The following is a 22415-nucleotide window of genomic DNA, read 5'->3' on the forward strand; positions in this document are numbered from 1 at the left end:
ATGCCCAACCCCAGTCCTCAAGAACCTCTAACAGGTCTGGTTTTAAGGATATCCATGATTTAGCAGAGGTGGCTAAATCAAAATGACTGAGCCACTTTGAAAAACAAAAGCGTAAATTCCCCTCCCCCTGCTGTAAATCTGATGAGTATTGAAGACATTATCGCACACAGTACGGGGTTTCACTGAAGCACACAGTACGGGGTTTCAGTGATGCACACAGTACGGGGTTTCAGTGACGCACACAGTACGGGGTTTCGCGGTTGCACACAATTCTGCGCTTGTTTGTGATCACACGTACAATTCTGCGCTTGTTTGTGATCGCATGTACAATTCTGCGCTTGTTTGTGATCACACGTACAATTCTGCGCTTGTTTGTGATCACACGTACAATTCTGCGCTTGTTTGTGATCGCATGTACAATTCTGCGCTTGTTTGTGATCTACAATTCTGCGCTTGTTTGTGATCACACGTACAATTCTGCGCTTGTTTGTGATCACACGTACAATTCTGCGCTTGTTTGTGATCACACGTACAATTCTGCGCTTGTTTGTGATCGCATGTACAATTCTGCGCTTGTTTGTGATCACACGTACAATTCTGCGCTTGTTTGTGATCACACGTACAATTCTGCGCTTGTTTGTGATCACACGTACAATTCTGCGCTTGTTTGTGATCGCATGTACAATTCTGCGCTTGTTTGTGATCACACGTACAATTCAGCGCTTGTTTGTGATCACACGTACAATTCTGCGCTTGTTTGTGATCACACGTACAATTCTGCGCTTGTTTGTGATCACACGTACAATTCTGCGCTTGTTTGTGATCACACGTACAATTCTGCGCTTGTTTGTGATTGCACGTACAATTCTGCGCTTGTTTGTGATCGCATATACAATTCTGCGCTTGTTTGTGATTGCACGTACAATTCTGCGCTTGTTTGTGATCGCATGTACAATTCTGCGCTTGTTTGTGATTGCACGTACAATTCTGCGCTTGTTTGTGATCACACGTACAATTCTGCGCTTGTTTGTGATCGCACGTACAATTCTGTGCTTGTTTGTGATCACACGTACAATTCTGCGCTTGTTTGTGATCGCATGTACAATTCTGCGCTTACCTGTTGCTAGAATGCTTCTGATTAACCCCTTCAGCTCCCGAGCGTAACCAGCTCAATTAATTATTCCAAAGAGCGGTTCTCTTTCCATGTTCTTTTCTTTTGTGTATATATACAGAATTAGAACATTGGAGCATGCTCTGGGATACCCTTTCGTCCAGGAATGCCCAACCCCAGTCCTCAAGAACCTCTAACAGGTCTGGTTTTAAGGATATCCATGATTTAGCAGAGGTGGCTAAATCAAAATGACTGAGCCACTTTGAAAAACAAAAGCGTAAATTCCCCTCCCCCTGCTGTAAATCTGATGAGTATTGAAGACATTATCGCACACAGTACGGGGTTTCACTGAAGCACACAGTACGGGGTTTCAGTGATGCACACAGTACGGGGTTTCAGTGATGCACACAGTACGGGGTTTCAGTGATGCACACAGTACGGGGTTTCGCGGTTGCACACAATTCTGCGCTTGTTTGTGATCACACGTACAATTCTGCGCTTGTTTGTGATCGCATGTACAATTCTGCGCTTGTTTGTGATCTACAATTCTGCGCTTGTTTGTGATCACACGTACAATTCTGCGCTTGTTTGTGATCACACGTACAATTCTGCGCTTGTTTGTGATCACACGTACAATTCTGCGCTTGTTTGTGATCGCATGTACAATTCTGCGCTTGTTTGTGATCACACGTACAATTCTGCGCTTGTTTGTGATCACACGTACAATTCTGCGCTTGTTTGTGATCACACGTACAATTCTGCGCTTGTTTGTGATCGCATGTACAATTCTGCGCTTGTTTGTGATCACACGTACAATTCAGCGCTTGTTTGTGATCACACGTACAATTCTGCGCTTGTTTGTGATCACACGTACAATTCTGCGCTTGTTTGTGATCACACGTACAATTCTGCGCTTGTTTGTGATCACACGTACAATTCTGCGCTTGTTTGTGATCGCACGTACAATTCTGCGCTTGTTTGTGATCGCATGTACAATTCTGCGCTTGTTTGTGATCGCATGTACAATTCTGCGCTTGTTTGTGATCACACGTACAATTCAGCGCTTGTTTGTGATCACACGTACAATTCTGCGCTTGTTTGTGATCACACGTACAATTCTGCGCTTGTTTGTGATCACACGTACAATTCTGCGCTTGTTTGTGATCACATGTACAATTCTGCGCTTGTTTGTGATCACACGTACAATTCAGTGATGCACACAGTACGGGGTTTCTGTGACGCACACAGTACAGGGTTTCAGTGACGCACACAGTACGGGGTTTCAGTGACACACACAGTACGGGGTTTCAGTGACGCACACAGTACGGGGGTTTCAGTGATGCACACAGTACGGGGTTTCAGGGATGCACACAGTACGGGGTTTCAGTGATGCACACAGTACGGGGTTTCAGTGATGCACACAGTACGGGGTTTCAGTGACGCACACAGTACGGGGTTTCAGTGACGCACACAGTACGGGGTTTCAGTGACACACACAGTACGGGGTTTCAGTGACGCACACAGTACGGGGTTTCAGTGACGCACACAGTACGGGGTTTCAGTGACGCACACAGTACGGGGTTTCAGTGACGCACACAGTACGGGGTTTCAGTGACGCACACAGTACGGGGTTTCAGTGACGCACACAGTACGGGGTTTCAGTGATGCACACAGTACGGGGTTTCAGTGACGCACACAGTACGGGGTTTCAGTGACGCACACAGTACGGGGTTTCACTGATGCACACAGTACGGGGTTTCAGTGACGCACACAGTATGGGGTTTCAGTGATGCACACAGTACGGGGTTTCAGTGACGCACACAGTACGGGGTTTCAGTGATGCACACACTACGGGGTTTCAGTGACGCACACAGTACGGGGTTTCAGTGACGCACACAGTACGGGGTTTCAGTGATGCACACAGTACGGGGTTTCAGTGACGCACACAGTACGGGGTTTCAGTGACGCACACAGACGGGGTTTCAGTGACGCACACAGTACGGGGTTTCAGTGACGCGGTCCCCGTGACCGAACGGCTCAGCACTGCGGTTGATGCATTTTCATGTACAGGTATCTTCAATGGAAAGAACCCAAAGCAAAATGTAAATAGAGAAATGAGGTGCGCCCGCTGCTAACCTGCACCTCTTACACTTTGCTGAGCGGCCTGCGACGCGATGGCGGGGATGGGAGCAAGTTAGGGAAAAAGGTAATACTGTATGAGCAAGGTATTCTCCAGTCGTGGATTCGGGAGACAAGCTCTGTATCATCATGAGACCTAAGTCCAGTGCTGGTTCTGCAAGTTCTCCTTCTCCATACAAATGTAAGACTGAAGAGAACCCGAATGCTTTGGGATCAGTGAACAAACTATTCCTGTTTAAATAAATCAGTTCTGTAGTATTAGATAATACTTACTACCTTTTTTTATTTGAAAATTCAACTCTTAATGCCATTTTAAATGGGCTTTAATATACTGAACATCTTCTGATTTCTATAGCAGGTTTATCCCACCTCCCCAGCAGTGCAAGATCTTTGTAACACTTTCCTGTTTGTGATCATTTGTTGCCAATATTCCCAGCAGTTTGAGCTGCAAACTGTAATAATAGATAATGTTACCATAGTAATGTGAGAATACATTGTAGCTGGTGAGTTACACTGACTGAAGGATTAATATGAAACTGAAAGGCAGCCATTTAGTGAAGCCTGGGAAACGGGATTTTGCTGATCGATTACGGGAGAACCTATCGTTCGGCAGCTTAGGTAATTGGTTTTTAATACAGAAATCAAAGGCTGCAGATATTAGAATTAAAAATATATATAAAAAAATTATAAGGTGTTTGAATTACCTCTTTAACGTACTTTAAACGAGCGTTTACTCCAATCCAAGTTAATGGTACTTAATGCCTGTTCAGGTGCGTCAATCTATAACAAAGCTTGATGGGTCTCTGGTAGCAAAGGGTTAGATGTATGTCTTTATTTATATAGCGCCATTAATATGCATAGCGCTTCACAGCGGTAATACACGTGACAATCATATACAGTAAATAACATTTCGGAAGAGGAGTCCCTGCTCTGAAGAGCTTACAATCTAATTGATCTAATTAGATCTGGGATTGTAAATCAGGGATGCTCAACGCCAGCCCTCAAGACCCCCCAACAGGTCCGGTTTACAGGATAACCCATCTTCAGCACAGGTGGCTCAATCAGAGGCTCAGTCTTTGACTGAGCCTCTGACTGAGCCACCTGTGCTGAAACAAGGATTTTCTTAAAAGCTGACCTGTTGGTGGCCCATGAGGACTGGAGTTGAGCCCCTTGCTGTAAGTGACTTGCAAGAGGATAACTATTGGGACGAGTGCGTTCTCCAGACAATGCTTTCTGGAAGTGTGAGATTAAGAAGCATTACATCTGCTGTCCAAGTGCTGAGTCCCACTCAGGCAAAGTGCTAAGAGTCCCACTCAGGCAAAGTGCTAAGAGTCCCACTCAGGCAAAGTGCTAAGAGTCCCACTCAGGCAAAGTGCTAAGAGTCCCACTCAAGCAAAGTGCTAAGAGTCCCACTCAGGCAAAGTGCCACGATGGTTGGGAAATCGCAGGGACTATTGTGCAAAGAATCCAGTTTAAGCTACAAAACAACAGCTCGGAATGACATTTTGTATGTATTATAATGTAACAAGTATTTTTTTGTTTCTATAGCAACCATTTACAAAGTCACACCCCCTTCCTCTTCTGAAACAGGCTCTGGCACACCCCTTTGTGTGCCCTGCCCTTTCTCTAGCAGTGCACAAATTGTATCTAGTGACTGCCTGGTCACATGATCTTCCCCACAGAACTTTGTCATATTAATATGCAAATGCGTATCACTGACTGCAGAATACTCCTCTGTGGCCATTTAGTGAACCCCCGAGCCAAATTTTCCCCGATCGATCACAGGAAAACGGATCGTTCGGCACCTTAGCTAATTACTTATCATTGTGTGGCTTGTATTGATGCGCATATTAAAGGGGGAAAAAATGACATTTAAAAATAAAAATGGTAGCTTGGACTGCTGCTTTAAGGTTTAGTTGTGTGTAGAACCCCAAGATTGCCTTTGGATATCCCATCTTACTGATATCTAAACCAAATATGAAACGAAACACTGCATTTTTAACAGAAGGATTTATGTATCAGTCCCCTGATGGCAAAACCAGATGCAAAGAAACAGGGCCAAATGTAAAAAGAAAACTCCACACCTTTTAATGTTTTTTGGGGGGGTTACACTTTTTATTAATATGGTGCAGTTCTCTTGCACCAGTTTTTAAACCACTCAACTTTGATAACATTTCTAATTTTGCTTAATATCTCATCACATATTTTCCCAGTCGGGGGTGGTCTGAATTTGTTGCCTGAAGACATTGCTAACGTCATCCAGCAGTTACGCCTGAGCGTCACACCGCTTGCTAGGCTCAGGGCAGGAGCGGACTTGTGAGTGTGCACGTCAGCTTGAGTTAAAACGTAGACGTCATCTAGAATGGCATCGGAATTTTACGGTTAGGGCAGATTAAGGGGCTTTAAATGGCCAGATGCGAACTTGCGTTTTATGGGGAAATCAAAGATCTCTTTCGGAGCAATTCCTAAATTCCCATCCACAACATTTTTGGTTCCCACCAGCGTGTTTTCACCGTGAGGCGACATGCTAAAAACATACAATCCGCCAAGGAGGTGCGTATGCAACTGGCAGGTACATTGTTGCTCAATCTCATTGTAGATGTATTTATTCCTAAATTAAAATGTCCTGCAACATTGGGCCAATACCAGTGCAAATAAAAACAACAACAACGAACACCCCGCATTTATCATAGAAAAGGAATCCTATGAAAGAGAATGGATTTTTTCCCCAATGATAAATATGATATTTAGAAGGGTTCTTCCTGGCTGTAAGCAGTGGTCAGTGTCTGAGAGCTGCAGCGGTCAGTGTCTGAGAGCTGCAGCGGTCAGTGTCTGAGAGCTGCAGCGGTCAGTGTCTGAGAGCTGCAGCGGTCAGTGTCTGAGAGCTGCAGCGGTCAGTGTCTGAGAGCTGCAGCGGTCAGTGTCTGAGAGCTGCAGCGGTCAGTGTCTGAGAGCTGCAGCGGTCAGTGTCTGAGAGCTGCAGCGGTCAGTGTCTGAGAGCTGCAGCGGTCAGTGTCTGAGAGCTGCAGCGGTCAGTGTCTGAGAGCTACAGCGGTCAGTGTCTGAGAGCTGCAGCGGTCAATGTCTGAGAGCTGCAGCGGTCAGTGTCTGAGAGCTGCAGCGGTCAGTGTCTGAGAGCTGCAGTGGTCAGTGTCTGAGAGCTGCAGTGGTCAGTGTCTGAGAGCTACAGCGGTTAAATATTGGGTCTGTGGACTGGATTTTGGAAATCTATGCAGTAGTTATAATGTATATCAGGGGAGCGCAAACTTTTTTCCCTGCGCCCCCCTGCCGGCGGTTCACCTTTCTACAACCCCCCCCACCCGCTTACCTCGGCTCCGGCGGCATGACGTCATGTTGCCATAGCAACGTAACGTCACATGCCCTCCCGTGTTGCCATGGCGACGCATCTAAGAAGCCGCCAGTGCAAAGGTAAGTAAGGTTTACAAAGGCCCCGCAGCTCTCCCGGCACTTAATTTAAGTGCCTTCGGGAAGCACGTGGGGCCTCTGTAAACCCCGCGCCCCCCCGCAGTCAGTGTCGCGCCCCCCAGTTTGCGCACCGCTGATGTATATTATGAGACGGGGAGATGCTTTCTCAAATAAATTATTTTCTTTCAAAGGAAAATGGGAATCTGTAAAAAGTTGTGGTTTTCTGTTTGCCCTAGAACAGGAGCGGCCAACTCCAGTCCTCAAGGGCCACCAACAGGTCAGGTTTTAAGGATACGCCTGCTTCAGCACAAGTGACTCAATCAGTGGCTCAGTCGTCGATTGAGCCACATGTGCTGAAGCAGAGATATCCTTAAAACCTGACCTCTTGGTGGCCCTTCAGGACTGGAGTTGCCCGCTCCCCCTGCTCTAGAACAATCCCACTTTGACATTGACATGCGAGAAGCTTACTGTATGTGTGCCTAGAGAATGGGAAGGAGCGCACGATCCGACGGGAGCTAGGAGGGGGACCCACTTACTGCATGTGTGCCTAGAGAATGGGAAGGAGCGCACGATCCGACGGGAGCTAGGAGAGGACCCACTTACTGTATGTGTGCCTAGAGAATGGGAAGGAGCGCACGATCCGACGGGAGCTAGGAGAGGACCCACTTACTGTATGTGTGCCTAGAGAATGGGAAGGAGCGCACGATCCGACGGGAGCTAGGAGAGGACCCACTTACTGTATGTGTGCCTAGAGAATGGGAAGGAGCGCACGATCCGACGGGAGCTAGGAGGGGGACCCACTTACTGCATGTGTGCCTAGAGAATGGGAAGGAGCGCACGATCCGACGGGAGCTAGGAGAGGACCCACTTACTGTATGTGTGCCTAGAGAATGGGAAGGAGCGCACGATCCGACGGGAGCAAGGAGGGGACACACTTACTGTATGTGTGCCTAGAGAATGGGAAGGAGCGCACGATCCGACGGGAGCAAGGAGAGGACCCACTTACTGTATGTGTGCCTAGAGAATGGGAAGGAGCGCACGATCCGACGGGAGCAAGGAGGGGACACACTTACTGTATGTGTGCCTAGAGAATGGGAAGGAGCGCACGATCCGACGGGAGCTAGGAGGGGACACACTTACTGTATGTGTGCCTAGAGAATGGGCAGGAGCGCACGATCCGACAGGAGCTAGGAGGGGACACACTTACTGTATGTGTGCCTAGAGAATGGGAAAGAGCGCACGATCCGACGGGAGCTAGGAGAGGACCCACTTACTGTATGTGTGCCTAGAGAATGGGAAGGAGCGCACGATCCGACGGGAGCTAGGAGAGGACCCACTTACTGTATGTGTGCCTAGAGAATGGGAAGGAGCGCACGATCCGACGGGAGCAAGGAGGGGACACACTTACTGTATGTGTGCCTAGAGAATGGGAAGGAGCGCACGATCCGACGGGAGCAAGGAGAGGACCCACTTACTGTATGTGTGACTAGAGAATAGGAAGGAGCGCACGATCCGACGGGAGCAAGGAGGGGACACACTTACTGTATGTGTGCCTAGAGAATGGGAAGGAGCGCACGATCCGACGGGAGCAAGGAGAGGACCCACTTACTGTATGTGTGCCTAGAGAATGGGAAGGAGCGCACGATTCGACGGGAGCTAGGAGAGGACACACTTACTGTATGTGTGCCTAGAGAATGGGAAGGAGCGCACGATCCGACGGGAGCTAGGAGGGGACCCACTTACTGTATGTGTGCCTAGAGAATGGGAAGGAGCGCACGATCCGACGGGCTCAAGGAGAAGACACACTTACTGTATGTGTGCCTAGAGAATGGGAAGGAGCGCACGATCCGACGGGAGCTAAGAGAGGACACACTTACTGTATGTGTGCCTAGATAATGGGAAGGAGCGCACGATCCGACGGGAGCTAGGAGAGGACCCACTTACTGTATGTGTGCCTAGAGAATGGGAAGGAGCGCAGGATCCGACGGGAGCAAGGAGGGGACCCACTTACTGTATGTGTGCCTAGAGAATGGGAAGGAGAGCACGATCCGACGGGAGCAATGAGAGGACACACTTACTGTATGTGTGCCTAGAGAATGGAAAGGAGCGCACGATCCGACGGGAGCTAGGAGGGGACCCACTTACTGTATGTGTGCCTAGAGAATGGGAAGGAGCGCACGATCCGACGGGAGCTAGGAGAGGACCCACTTACTGTATGTGTGCCTAGAGAATGGGAAGGAGCGCACGATCCGACGGGAGCTAGGAGGGGACCCACTTACTGTATGTGTGCCTAGAGAATGGGAAGGAGCGCACGATCCGACGGGAGCTAGGAGGGGACCCACTTACTGTATGTGTGCCTAGAGAATGGGAAGGAGCGCACGATCCGACGGGAGCAAGGAGAGGACACACTTACTGTATGTGTGCCTAGAGAATGGGAAGGAGCGCACGATCCGACGGGAGCTAGGAGAGGACCCACTTACTGTATGTGTGCCTAGAGAATGGGAAGGAGCGCACGATCCGACGGGAGCTAGGAGAGGACACACTTACTGTATGTGTGCCTAGAGAATGGGAAGGAGCGCACGATCCGACGGGAGCTAGGAGGGGACACACTTACTGTATGTGTGCCTAGAGAATGGGACGGAGCACACGATCCGACGGGAGCAAGGAGGGGACCCACTTACTGTATGTGTGCCTAGAGAATGGGAAGGAGCGCACGATCCGACGGGAGCAAGGAGGGGACCCACTTACTGTATGTGTGCCTAGAGAATGGGAAGGAGCGCACGATCCCACGGGAGCTAGGAGGGGACCCAATTACTGTATTTGTGCCTAGAGAATGGGAAGGAGCGCACGATCCGACGGGAGCTAGGAGAGGACCCACTTACTGTATGTGTGCCTAGAGAATGGGAAGGAGCGCACGATCTGACGGGAGCAAGGAGGGGGACACACTTACTGTATGTGTGCCTAGAGAATGGGCCAGAGCGCACGATCCGACGGGAGCTAGGAGAGGACACACTTACTGTATGTGTGCCTAGAGAATGGGAAGGAGCGCACGATCCGACGGGAGCTAGGAGAGGACCCACTTACTGTATGTGTGCCTAGAGAATGGGAAGGAGCGCACGATCCGACGGGAGCTAGGAGGGGACCCACTTACTGTATGTGTGCCTAGAGAATGGGAAGGAGTGCACGATCCGACGGGAGCAAGGAGAGGACCCACTTACTGTATGTGTGCCTAGAGAATGGGAAGGAGCGCACGATCCGACGGGAGCAAGGAGAGGACACACTTACTGTATGTGTGCCTAGAGAATGGGAAGGAGCGCACGATCCGACGGGAGCTAGGAGGGGACACACTTACTGTATGTGTGGCTAGAGAATGGGAAGGAGCGCACGATCCGACGGGAGCTAGGAGAGGACCCACTTACTGTATGTGTGCCTAGAGAATGGGAAGGAGCGCACGATCCGACGGGAGCTAGGAGAGGACCCACTTACTGTATGTGTGCCTAGAGAATGGGAAGGAGCGCACGACCCGACGGGAGCAAGGAGAGGACACACTGTATGTGTGCCTAGAGAATGGGAAGGAGCGCACGATCCGACGGGAGCAAGGAGAGGACACACTTACTGTATGTGTGCCTAGAGAATGGGAAGGAGCGCACGATCCGACGGGAGCTAGGAGGGGACCCACTTACTGTATGTGTGCCTAGAGAATGGGAAGGAGCGCACGATCCGACGGGAGCAAGGAGAGGACACACTTACTGTATGTGTGCCTAGAGAATGGGAAGGAGCGCACGATCCGACGGGAGCTAGGAGAGGACACACTTACTGTATGTGTGCCTAGAGAATGGGAAGGAGCGCACGATCCGACGGGAGCAAGGAGAGGACACACTTACTGTATGTGTGCCTAGAGAATGGGAAGGAGCGCACGATCCGACGGGAGCTAGGAGAGGACACACTTACTGTATGTGTGCCTAGATAATGGGAAGGAGCGCACGATCCGACGGGAGCAAGGAGGGGACACACTTACTGTATGTGTGCCTAGAGAATGGGAAGGAGCGCACGATCCAACGGGAGCTAGGAGAGGACACACTTACTGTATGTGTGCCTAACCATGTCTTGATACGGAAATATCTAGAAGCACAAACATTACCATTAGATCAGAAAAAAAACTGGCTATCGAGTCCCCGAGGGTCAGTATATATTGTTCCCATAGCCTGTGGTCAGGTCTGCTGGATAATGCCTTGTATTGACTAAAAGATTTAGGCAACTAGACACACACAATCTAAGCGATTTCAGAACCCAGCCCCACAGTATTATATATTTAATTGTGCCAACGGGAGCGCTACTGGGAGAGTAACCTCAAATATACCACAGTAACAAGGCAGCCCCAAAGTACATCCAATATAGCACATTATATATTTGTTTCTTCTCCTCATAAGTACAGGTCATTTAATTCAATCTTTGGGCTAAAACATGTTAAACTGCAACCACGTCAAGGTAACCCTCTCATCAGGCACTTACGCTACCGATATTATACTGAAAGGCAGAAACAAAACCATGATATAGTCACTAGCACAGGATATGTACTGGTATGCGGTGCCTAAGTTGTGAACATGTAGAAGCACTATATGTGCTATATGTGCTATGTGTGTGAGCTATAGGGCATGAACACTGTTTAAAAAACCTGATGTGCCCTAAGAAATAGTGGGGGGAAATCTATATACTTCCCCAGGAAAGGATATCACCACCTTCCTCCTGAAATCTCTCGGTGACAATGATAATTACCTGTGTGTACTGGGACCTGCGGATCACATGGGTATGAGATGGGGGAGCTTAAACCAAAAGGAGGGGGTGACAGGACTCCCAAAAATTTACAATTAGACACGCACAATCTCCGCCAGCTCCAACCCCAATCCCACACTATTATATATTTATATATTTCATTGGGTCAGGTGCTCCTGGGAATGTGACCTCAAATATGCAACAGAAACAAAGGAACCCCAATACTTAGACAATATGGCAAACTATTTGATGAATTTCTCTGTTTTTTCTTCTCACACAGTAAGTATGGGTCACAGTGACGTGGCCGCAGCTTAACTTGTTTTGGCCAAAAGATTAAATTAAATGATCCGTACTTCTGAGAAATCATATAGAAATAAATCAAATAAAGTGCAATATGGGATGTGCTTTGGGGCTTCTTTGTTTACTGCTGAAGATTTAGGCTGGGCCGCATGTTCTGCCCTTTATGTAATACTCCGTGTGTAGCAACTTGTCAGGAAAACGGACTAAATATTCCTTAGCTGCTGTCATCTTCTATGTATTTAGTTGTCTTCCAAATGCTGTGTAATCACTGTAACCCCCGAAGGTACACACACACACACACACACACACACACACACACACACACACACACACACACACACACACACACACACACACACACACACACACACACACACACACACACACACACACACACACACTCTCTCACAGTTTGTTCTGTGCACTGTTTTAACACCTCTAAATAAAATGATTGTTCTCAAACAGGCCATTTGGGTGATGCCAGAATGTTTCCGGTTTGGTCTGTGCTGTGTTTACAATGAAAGCTTTGCACTGTATTGTATTGTATATCTTTATTTATAGAGCGCCATAAATGTACATTGCGCTTCACAGTAGTAATACACGTGGTAATCATATAAATAACAAATAATATAAATAACAGATCATGGGAATAAGTGCTTCAGACATAAGAGTGACATTAAGGAAGAGGAGTGCCTAATCCGAGGAGCTTACAATCTAATTGGTAGGTAGGGAGAACGTACAGAGACAGTAGGAGGGAGTTCTGGTAAGTGCGTGTGCAGGGGGCCAAGCTTTATGTAACATGTGTCCAGGATTATCCATAGTGCTACTCATATGCTTCTTTAAGCAAATGTGTCTTAAGGTGGGTCTTAAAGGTGGATAGAGAGGGTGCTAGTCGGGTATTGAGGGGAAGAGCATTCCAGAGGTGTGGGGCAGTTAGTGAGAAAGGTTTAAGGCGGGAGAGGGCTTTAGAAACAAAGAAACAAAGGGGGTAGATAGAAGACATCCTTGAGAAGACCGCAAGAGTCGGGATGGTGTATAGCGAGAAATTAGGGCTGAGATGTAAGGAGGGGCAGAATCGTGTAAAGCTTTAAAAGTGAGGAGGAGAATTGAGTGTGAGATGCGGGATTTGATCGGAAGCCAGGAGAGGGATTTCAGGAGGGGAGATGCGGAGACAGATTTAGGAAAGAGTAGCGTGACTCTGGCAGCAGCGTTTAGGATAGATTGTAGGGGAGAAAGGTGAGAGGCAGGAAGGCAGGACAGCAGGAGGCACCAGGACCGAACTGTGACCTCCTCAGGCCCGAAGCTATGCCCCAAAAATGAGAAATAGATTTATTATTCTGACTGAAGGGACCACTGAAAAGCTAAACATTATACTCGCGTTGTTATATACAGAGATCACGGTGTAAAGTTTAAATGATCAGTTTCATCATCACATTCATTTTAATATTAAAACATTTTCTTTTGGGATTTTTGGAGAGCGAAGATGACAAAGATGTCTTCAAATGGGAGGCCACGAAGTTTGTCCCGTCCGATGCTCATGAGGCTTAGAGTAATATTTGAATGAAAATGTCCATATTTATAGAGAATCTTCTTTTTCACAGATCTTTTTTTTTATCATCCCATTTTAAAACCTGAAATGCGTTAATTTGTTTCTATTTTTTGAGGCCCCGCATATTGCGAGTCCCTAAACTGCAGCTTAATCACTTTATACAATGTAGAAAGTGGCTGAAGCGCTCGAATGCAGGTACAATGAATAAAATAAGCCAAATCACTAAACCAGGGTACTAATAAGAATAATATAGTACTTAATGTGCAATAGTATGGGTACTATTCTCCTGAAGACAGGTGGTAGATGGTACAAGCCCACTCACCCTCAGTCTCATCGGCAGGTTCCCCTGAAAATAAGCAATACTCACATCCTGGTGGTAGGTAGGCAAGCTGTGCAGCTACATATATGCAATACAGGAAAAGGGAGACCAAAAAGCGCACCAGCACAAACGGAGCAGGAAGGACCCAAAACGAAAAAATAATTAAAAGGGCACTTTAATGTGACAAGAGACCCATCCAACGCGTTTCGAACGTCACAGCGTTCTTTTTCAATCCTTGCGTCTTTTTTTGGTTATATAACATAACATCTCCCGTGATCGCTACTGTATGTGAAATAAGTGTATATCCTACAGTGCCCAGCCATGCGTGGCCTCCTAACTCTGTGAATGTGTAGCAGAGTCCCCCCCGCCTTACCTCCTGCGAGCGGTAGCTGCTCTGCTGCTCAGCTGATCGGCGAAGTTCCGCGCTATCGGGGGGTTAGCAAGGGGGGCATCTTGGGAAAGACGCGCATGCGCAGTGTGGCCAGCGCGGCGGCCATGTTGGATTGGCTCCGCAGGGACTGAAGCAGGACTACGAGTCCCAGATTCCTCGGGGAGAGGGAGATCACATGGGCTGATCCAGCCAATGCTTTGATGCAGCCTGAAGGAGCAGGATATTCTCCGTGGGCGGAGAGCCCGCGAACCAGAGCTGACGGAGGCGGCGAGCTGGAAGGTAGTGTCCAGGGAGCAGTAGCTTCCTGGTTTAGGCCGGACCTTGCCCCTTAGGCCCTCAGGTAGGCCCTGAGCCACAATCAGTTGAGTGTTGTAGGGAAGGCCCCAGATAGGGACTCTTCCCCTTAGCACTGTTGCCGCTCTACTACACCGGTGGGCGGACGTCCACGCGGCGACCTGCGGCCTGGGAAAAGCCTGCCGTTTCAGGGGCATTTGTGTGAGAGACTGCGGCTGGAGCTCACACCACGTGGAGGGCCGGGACCTTAGGGGAGAGGGGGTATTGCTGTCGGAGCACACGTCCGAAAGCTGCACCTGGGTACTGCAGAACCCAGGAAGGTACCCAACGTCCACCATCAGGCCAAGGGAGGGTAGCGCTGCCGTGGGACATATATCTGGGGAAGGTAGTGTTGTTGGACACCGGTATACAGGTGCACAAGCACCTCAGGGTTAATTGGGGCTAGCTACCCCAGGGCGTGTGTTGCCCACTGTGTATAGTGAAGATAAGAGGGAGAGCTCACCCCAGGCTCCCAGAAGCGGAGGCTGAGGCCTCCTGTGAGCGTTCAGGTAACAGCAGCCCGCGTAGTCACCCGCGGTTTCCCGTAGGCATAGGGAATGGGAGCTACATATGTATACGTATTAATGTCCACTCGTACTGTACACAGAATTACAGATCTACCAATGTCCTCGAAAGCGCCTTGCTAAATATCTTATGCAAATTTCTCCCAAATTCAGCATTGTCACAAAATGTATGTGAATGCCCACATTTTTAATTCATAGATTCGCTAATTTCACCAGGATATTGCTACTTTTTGCCACAATGTAGTGAAAATAGCAGTATATAAGGGGTCATGTGACCCAAATTTAGGGGCACGTGACCTGCACATGGACTTTAAATTCTAGCCTCTTGCTAGTTTGCTTATGCCTAGTACCAGCGATGGGTGTAACGTTTGAACCAAACTGGTAAGACGTGTTCTGCCTTGTCTAATTTATATCATCTGCAGTGACACTGAAGGGGGTTTTCTTTTTAACGATGAGCTCTTCAACAACCAGTAAACAACAGAACCGAGCAGCTTGGGGTGTGGCCTTCTGGATTTTCATAGCAAGTATAAACTCTTCCCCCTCATCATAATCTACCGTGTTTTTCTAAAAAACTGGGAACAAAGTGTTTGTGAAAAGGAGAGGATTCCATATGTTTCTTCTATAGCTGCTAAGCCAGGAGTAAAATAACCACAAGTGCATTATAACCCGAACTAAAACTTGTCACTGGTCAGCGTTAAAACTTTACCCTTTCTGACTGGTACATTGTCAAATTCCACTTGAAACACAAAAGACCCCCCAATATACTTTAAAAATAGATCCCACATCTGCTGTGAAAGAAAATAGCACAGAAGCGCACAAGGGATGGAGTTAATAACAGTATTTTAATAAAACAAACACATAAATGACTGAGAGGATCCAACCCCTTCTCAGCTCAAAGGATATAAGTAAAAGTAAAATGCCCAGAAATTAAAGCCATACATATGGTCTCTTAACATAAAATGTCTAGGAAAAATACATCACATACAACAAAAAACATTCAATGTAAAAATAAACAGAGAAAGTACTAACAGCCCAAGGGGATTTGAATGAAAACCGCCATAGAGGACTAAATACCCGCTGACAGGGGTTTTCACCCACATCTGCTGTACTTGTAACATCCCAACTGAGATACAGCAGGAATTATGATCCAAAATACTTGCACAAAATATTTCCTGATAAAGAACGGTCACTTGGAGGAATGAAAAAACAAAATGTCTATCAGTCAGGAGAGGGAGCAGCTGGCTCAACGCGTTATCGATTGTGCAATCAGACAGTGGCGTTCCCGTCTTTGGGCGCGCGTTTCAGCAGGAGGAGGCCTTTTTGAACACGGAAAAACTCCTATTTCTCATTTAAGGAACATGAACCTCCCGCAGTGTATCTGGTACTTGTTGATCTAATACCGTGATGTCAATTTAGTTAACGTCAGTTGATTGTCTACATTGTGCTTCTCATATATAGTGTCAATCTACATAACAGACCGATAATTGCGCACGTTTTCATGGGGATTGAGCGAGAATTATAGAAGATATGATGAAAAACAAAAGGGGTCATCATCTTCAGCCCTTTTTGATCCACTGCTATTTGAAGCCTCCCCAATAACCTTCTTGTGCTGCGGTTGCAAACCTCTCCTCTCTTCTCCACGTTGCTCCAGCACATTTCCTAGTTGCATTCTCCCACCCTACTCTTGGTCATTGTCTTGGTATTTTGATATCCCTCTGAATCCAGTTGAGTACCATCTTCCGCTAACGATTATCTTTTTTTCTTGCAATATGTCCGACCCACCACCGTTAACATTTCTTCCCCCTTGTGATAATGTCAGACTTTTGTTTGCTTGAGGCCATCATTATTTTTCTTGTTTCTTCTGGTAATGCCCAGCATGCATCTCTCCATACTTCTTTAAATTGTCTATAGCTTCTGAATGATCTATTTTAGGGTTCAAGTTTTACATACATACAGTATGTGAGCACTGTCAGAATACATTGGTCATTCTCTTGGGGCACAGTAGAAGGTTTCCTTGAAACATTGTCTTGTTTCTTCAAAGTGCCTCCATCCCACCTCCATTCTCCTATTGATTTCAGTCATAAGGTTACCATCCATTGATACTTGGGGGCCAAGGTAGACATAGTCTTCAACTTCTAGTTCTATTTCATACATTTCAATCTTTGTAGAGTTGACACGTTTGTTGAACATCACTGGGGTCTTGCTGAGATTCATATAGAGGCCCATCTTCTTACTCGATTCTGCAATTTCTCTGATTGGTTGCAGGAGGTCTTCTAGGCTGTGGCAAAAATAAAGTACAATCCAGAGGTTAAAGTGACAAAGGCGCTCCAACGCTGGATCCTTTCCATATGATGGTATATGTAATATACAATTGAACAGGATAGGACAGGGGGATAATCTGATTGATTCTTGTAGTAAAGTCCCCAGACAGACCAATTGTCCCTGAAGGGTAAGATAAGGGCTATAAACCCAGTCAAACCCTCATTGGGATGGATCCTGGACACACAATAAGTGTTTGAAATGAATAATAAATGATACTCACAGATGCCCCTGTCCAAAATCCTGATGGGCGTGCAGCCAAGTAGAGTGATATAAGAAGAGTCTTCAGGAACAAGGAGCTCCTTGACAAAGTGTTTTTACACGAAACGCGTAGGAGGGTGTTCACCTCCATTTTTTAAGATGGCTTAATAAAGAAGATTTTTATACATTCATTTGAGACCCATTCTTGGCTGTGCCCCAGTTTTTCTCTTGTTCCGCAAAAATAAAGTAGGCTGCAAATTGTAGGTGACTCAAGTATCACCATTGCTTTTGATTCCTTATTGCCGGCTAAATATTGGGTGACAGGGAGTTATCCTATCACGCACCATTGCTGCTACACATATCACAGATGACGCAGATGCATCACCTGTAAACATATCAATCTGGAGAAAGTTTTCTGTTCCCATGTTATCAAAGATACATTTACTACAGTTAAGGGTAATATAAACCGCCTGAGTACTTATATTACGTATTGACTTTTTTGCCCCTGTGGCCCACGATATGTGGGATGTACCATACGCACATTAGGAACATAGGCGTAATGTTATCAAAGGCCTAAACACACACACAGTATTTCCAAGCATTTAATTTCCACTCACAACAAAGATCCTAGTTCCTTAAGGGTAATGGGCCAACATATAACATATTCCCCCCATATTGTTGGGTGGGGGTATGTTCAAGGCACTGTTCAAGGAATTAGTCCTACTGGATCTACCGTCTAGGTACTCCTATGGATTCAAGGAATGCCCGGAGAGGAGCATTTTGGTTTAGCTTTTATTCTGGGTCTGGTATCCCTGTTTATTAGATTTAATTTATTATTTACTTTAATCATCATTATTTTTATTTTCTTACACATTATGTTTAATTTTAGCTTTTCATTCTATATCTCATTTGTATTCACATTTAAACAATGTGTATATATATACCCCTAGTTTATTGATATTATTAACTGATTATTGATTAATTATTAGTCTTTAGTAACCACAAATCATGTATTTCATATAATTACCACATTTAATATTCTTTACATTTTTGTTTGACATTCTTTTATTATATGTTCATTAACTGATTCATCATCATTATTATATTTAGATCTGGTTTTTTTTAATATTAATCTTCTCTCTTTATTCCGCTCTGACTCCCTATTTGGTTCTGGGTAATTTAAATATTAGCCTTTCAGTAATTGTTAATATATTTATGTTCTTTGGAATATGCTATATATCTTATTTATTTAATTATAAAATGTTTTACCAGGAAGTAATACATTGAGAGTTACAGTACCTCCCGTTTTCAAGTATGTCCTGGGCATAGAGTTATGATGACAAATAATGCCTGGTTACAAATACATAGTTACATTAAGTGAACAGGGTATACATTAGATACAAGGCTGAAGGGGGAGTGGCTCAGTTAGTAAAGACACTGACTATGGAACTGAGTTTGAACCTGGTTTAATTCCCGGTGTCGGTACCTTGGGCAACCAAAAAACATAGATTGTAAGCTCTTTGGGGCAGGGACTGTGTCTGCAAAATGTCTCTGTAAAGCATTACATAAAACTAGCAGCGCTATACAAGAACAATTATTATTATTATTATAAGATATTGCATGCACAGTAAGAGATAATTTAAGTTATAAGTATGTAATAGATACAGACCAGGTTAAAATATGAGACAAGTAGAATAGAGGAAATTGGAGGAGCACTACTATAAGTAACAAAAAGTAGGAAAAAGAAGGTGCGTATCCTATAAAAAAACTATTTATTGGTCATGGATAAAAAAGGGGGCACAGGAGAACCTCACCAACGTTTCAACGTTGAGAAAGCGCTCTGTGAAGCGTGAAACGTTGGCGGGGTTCTCCTGTGCCCCCTTTTTTATCCATGACCAATAAATAGTTTTTTATAGGACATGCACCTTCTTTTTCCTACTTTTTGATACTTATAGTAGTGCTCCTCCAATTTCCTCTATTCTACTTGTCTACTCTGTGGACGGAAGCACACCTGGGGACCCCTTACCTGTGGATCGCATGGACTATGCAGCACTCAAAGTGAGTTATTCGCTTGCTACACGTTTTCCTGTTCAGGACTTTATTTGTTTAGACATTTTGGTACGTTATAGGGTGCCATTATACTCAACTAGCTGAGAGACCCGGCGTTGCCCGGGATGTAAATGCGTAATAGGTAGTATTATTTATAAATCGTGGAACAATAGGTGACTGTTTGTTGTAAAGGTTGGATAATAATATTGAAAAGAAAGATGGAAGAAAATGTAATACGATGTTGTATAAAAATGGTTTATTGTAACCACACCACAGTACAATGTATATTTTGGTGGCATAAGTGATGTAAAAATCTGAGTCGTGTGTCCTGCTAGGGTGTGAGGCGGCGGGTGGCGCGTGGGTTGTGAGTGCTGTGTGCGAGTGGGGGTCCTGCTAGGGTGTGAGGCGGCGGGTGGTGCGTGGGTTGTGAGTGCTGTCTGTGAGTGGGGGTCCTGCAAGGGTGTGAGGCGGTGGCTGGCGCGTGGGTTGTGAGTGCGGGTTTTGCTAGGGTGTGAGGCGGTGGGTCAGTGATGTCGGTGCGTAGGGGCGGGAGGCAGCAGGTGTGTGTGGCGGCAGGTATGTGTCGAGTGTGGCGGGTGTCTGTTCAGTGCGTGCAGCGGCTGTGAGGCGGTGGGTGAAAGGCAGAGGCGGCCGGAGTAAGGGCGGGTGAAAGGCAGAGGCGGGGGTGGGGAGGCGGTAAGGCGGGCATGAAGGCGAAGGGCGGCGGGAAGGGGAGGAGGGGGTGGAGGAGGGGGGCAAGGGGTGGAGGAGGGGGGCAAAGGGTGGAGGAGGGGGGCAAGGGGTGGAGGAGGGGGGAAGGGTTAGAGGAGGGGGGGGAAGGGTTAGAGGAGGGGGGGGAAGGGTTAGAGGAGGGGGGGAAGGGTTAGAGGAGGGGGGGGAGGGTTAGAGGAGGGGGGGAAGGGTTAGAGGAGGGGGGGGAAGGGTTAGAGGAGGGGGTGGAAGTGTGGGAGGGGGTGGGAGGGGAAAGGGGAAAAACAGGTGGAGGGGGGGGGGAAGAGGAGCGGAGGGGGGGTGGAAAGGGGAGCGGAGGGGGATTGAAGGGGAGCGGAGGGGGGGAAGGGGAGCGGAGGGGGGGGAAGGGGAGCGGAGGGGGGGAAGGGGAGCGGGGGGGGAAGGGGAGCGGGGGGGGGGAAGGGGAGCGGGGAGGGAAGGGGAGCGGGGGGGGAAGGGGAGAAGTGGTGGGAAGGGGGAGGAGGGGAGAAGTGGTGGGAAGGGGGAGGAGGGGAGAAGTGGTGGGAAGGGGGAGGAGGGGAGAAGTGGTGGGAAGGGGGAGGAGGGGGGAGGTGGTGGAAAGGGGAAGAAGGGGGGAGGTGGTGGAAAGGGGGAGAAGGGGGGAGGTGGTGGGAAGGGGGAGAAGGGGGGAGGTGGTGGGAAGGGGGGAGGTGGTGGGAAGGAGGAGGGGGAAGGTGGGGGGGAGGCAGTGGGAAGGGGGGGGGAGGCGGTGGGAAGGGGGGGTGGAGGGGAGGTGAAGGGGGGGTGGAGGGGAGGTGAAGGTGGGGGGGTGAAGTGGAGGGGAGGTGAAGGGGGGGAGTGGAAGGGAGGTGAAGGGGGGGGGTGGAAGGGAGGTGAAGGGGGGGGGTGGAAGGGAGGTGAAGGGGGGGGTGGAAGGGAGGTGAAGGGGGGGGTGGAAGGGAGGTGAAGGGGGGGGTGGAAGGGAGGTGAAGGGGGGGTGGAGGGGAGGTGGAGGGGGGAGGTGAAGGGGGGTGGAAGGGAGAAGTGGAGTGAGGGGAGGTGAAAGGGGGTGAGGGGAGGTGATGGGTGGGTGAGGGGAGGTGAAGGCCGCTCACTCACCCGTCCGGCAGGTCCCACGTGGATCTGAGGCGGGAGGCAGCGTGTTGTGGCCGCTCTCCCGCTGTGTCCCGGGCGCTCGCTCGCTCCCCCGCTGACTGTAGCGGCGCCAGGGGGGGGGGGTATCGGGGAGACACTGACACTGGAGGGGAGGGGGGGGGTGGAGGGGAGGTGAAGGGGGGGTGGAGGGGAGGTGAAGGCCGCTCACTCACCCATCCGGCAGGTTCCACGTGGATCTGAGGCGGGAGGCAGCGTGTTGTGGCCGCTCCCCCGCTGTGTCCCGGGCGCCGCCATCTTGGGCACTCGGCGCCGCGAGGCAGCCTGCCTGGCCATTGGCTGTTCCCCCGCCGGGGAGGGGTGAGTTGTAGCGCCGGGGAGGGGGGGCATGTATATGTGTGGGGGGGAGAGGTGGGAGATATAGAAGGGGGGTCTCGCACGGCCGCTGACACTGGGTGGGGGGGGGGGGGCGCTGAAGGGGTAATAATAGCGTGTGTGTCCCGCTGACTGTAGCGGCGCCGGGGGAGGGGGGGGTCGGGGTGAAAGCGCGGGAGACACGGGGAGAGGAGGAGGTGCGCGCGGGTGCTGCTAACACTGTGAGCCCCGCTAATGTATGTAACAGTGTGTGTGTGTGTGTGTGTGTCACTGTGTGTGTGTCTGTCACTGTGTGTGTGTGTTCCTGTGTGTGTGTGTGTGTGTGTGTGTGTGTGTGTGTGTGTGTGTGTGTGTGTGTGTGTGTGTGTGTGTGTGTGTGTGTCTGTCACTGTGTGTGTGTGTGTCCCTGTGTGTGTGTGTGTCCCTGTGTGTGTGTGTGTGTGTGTCCCCGTGTGTGTGTCCCTGTGTGTGTGTGTGTGTCCCTGTGTGTGTGTGTCCCTGTGTTCCCTGTGTGTGTGTCCCTGTGTTCCCTGTGTGTGTGTGTGTCCCTGTGTGTCCTTTGGCCCGTCACTCCGCCTCAGGCCAATGAGAGGTGTGCGGGGGCGGGCGGGCCAAGGGACCAATGAGATTTCCCCTAGGGACACCGGACATCCAGGCAGGCAGGCAAATATACAGTGCTTTCACTAATATAGTATAAGATTGTCCTGGTATCATTGTATACCATAGCATCACTCATCAGTGAGCTCACTATCCAGGATCGCAACCCAGTACCTGTCTTCTATCAAGCTTATGTTTAGGGG

Source organism: Ascaphus truei, chromosome 7, assembly GCF_040206685.1.
Source record: "Ascaphus truei isolate aAscTru1 chromosome 7, aAscTru1.hap1, whole genome shotgun sequence".
Taxonomy (NCBI): Eukaryota; Metazoa; Chordata; class Amphibia; order Anura; family Ascaphidae; genus Ascaphus; species Ascaphus truei.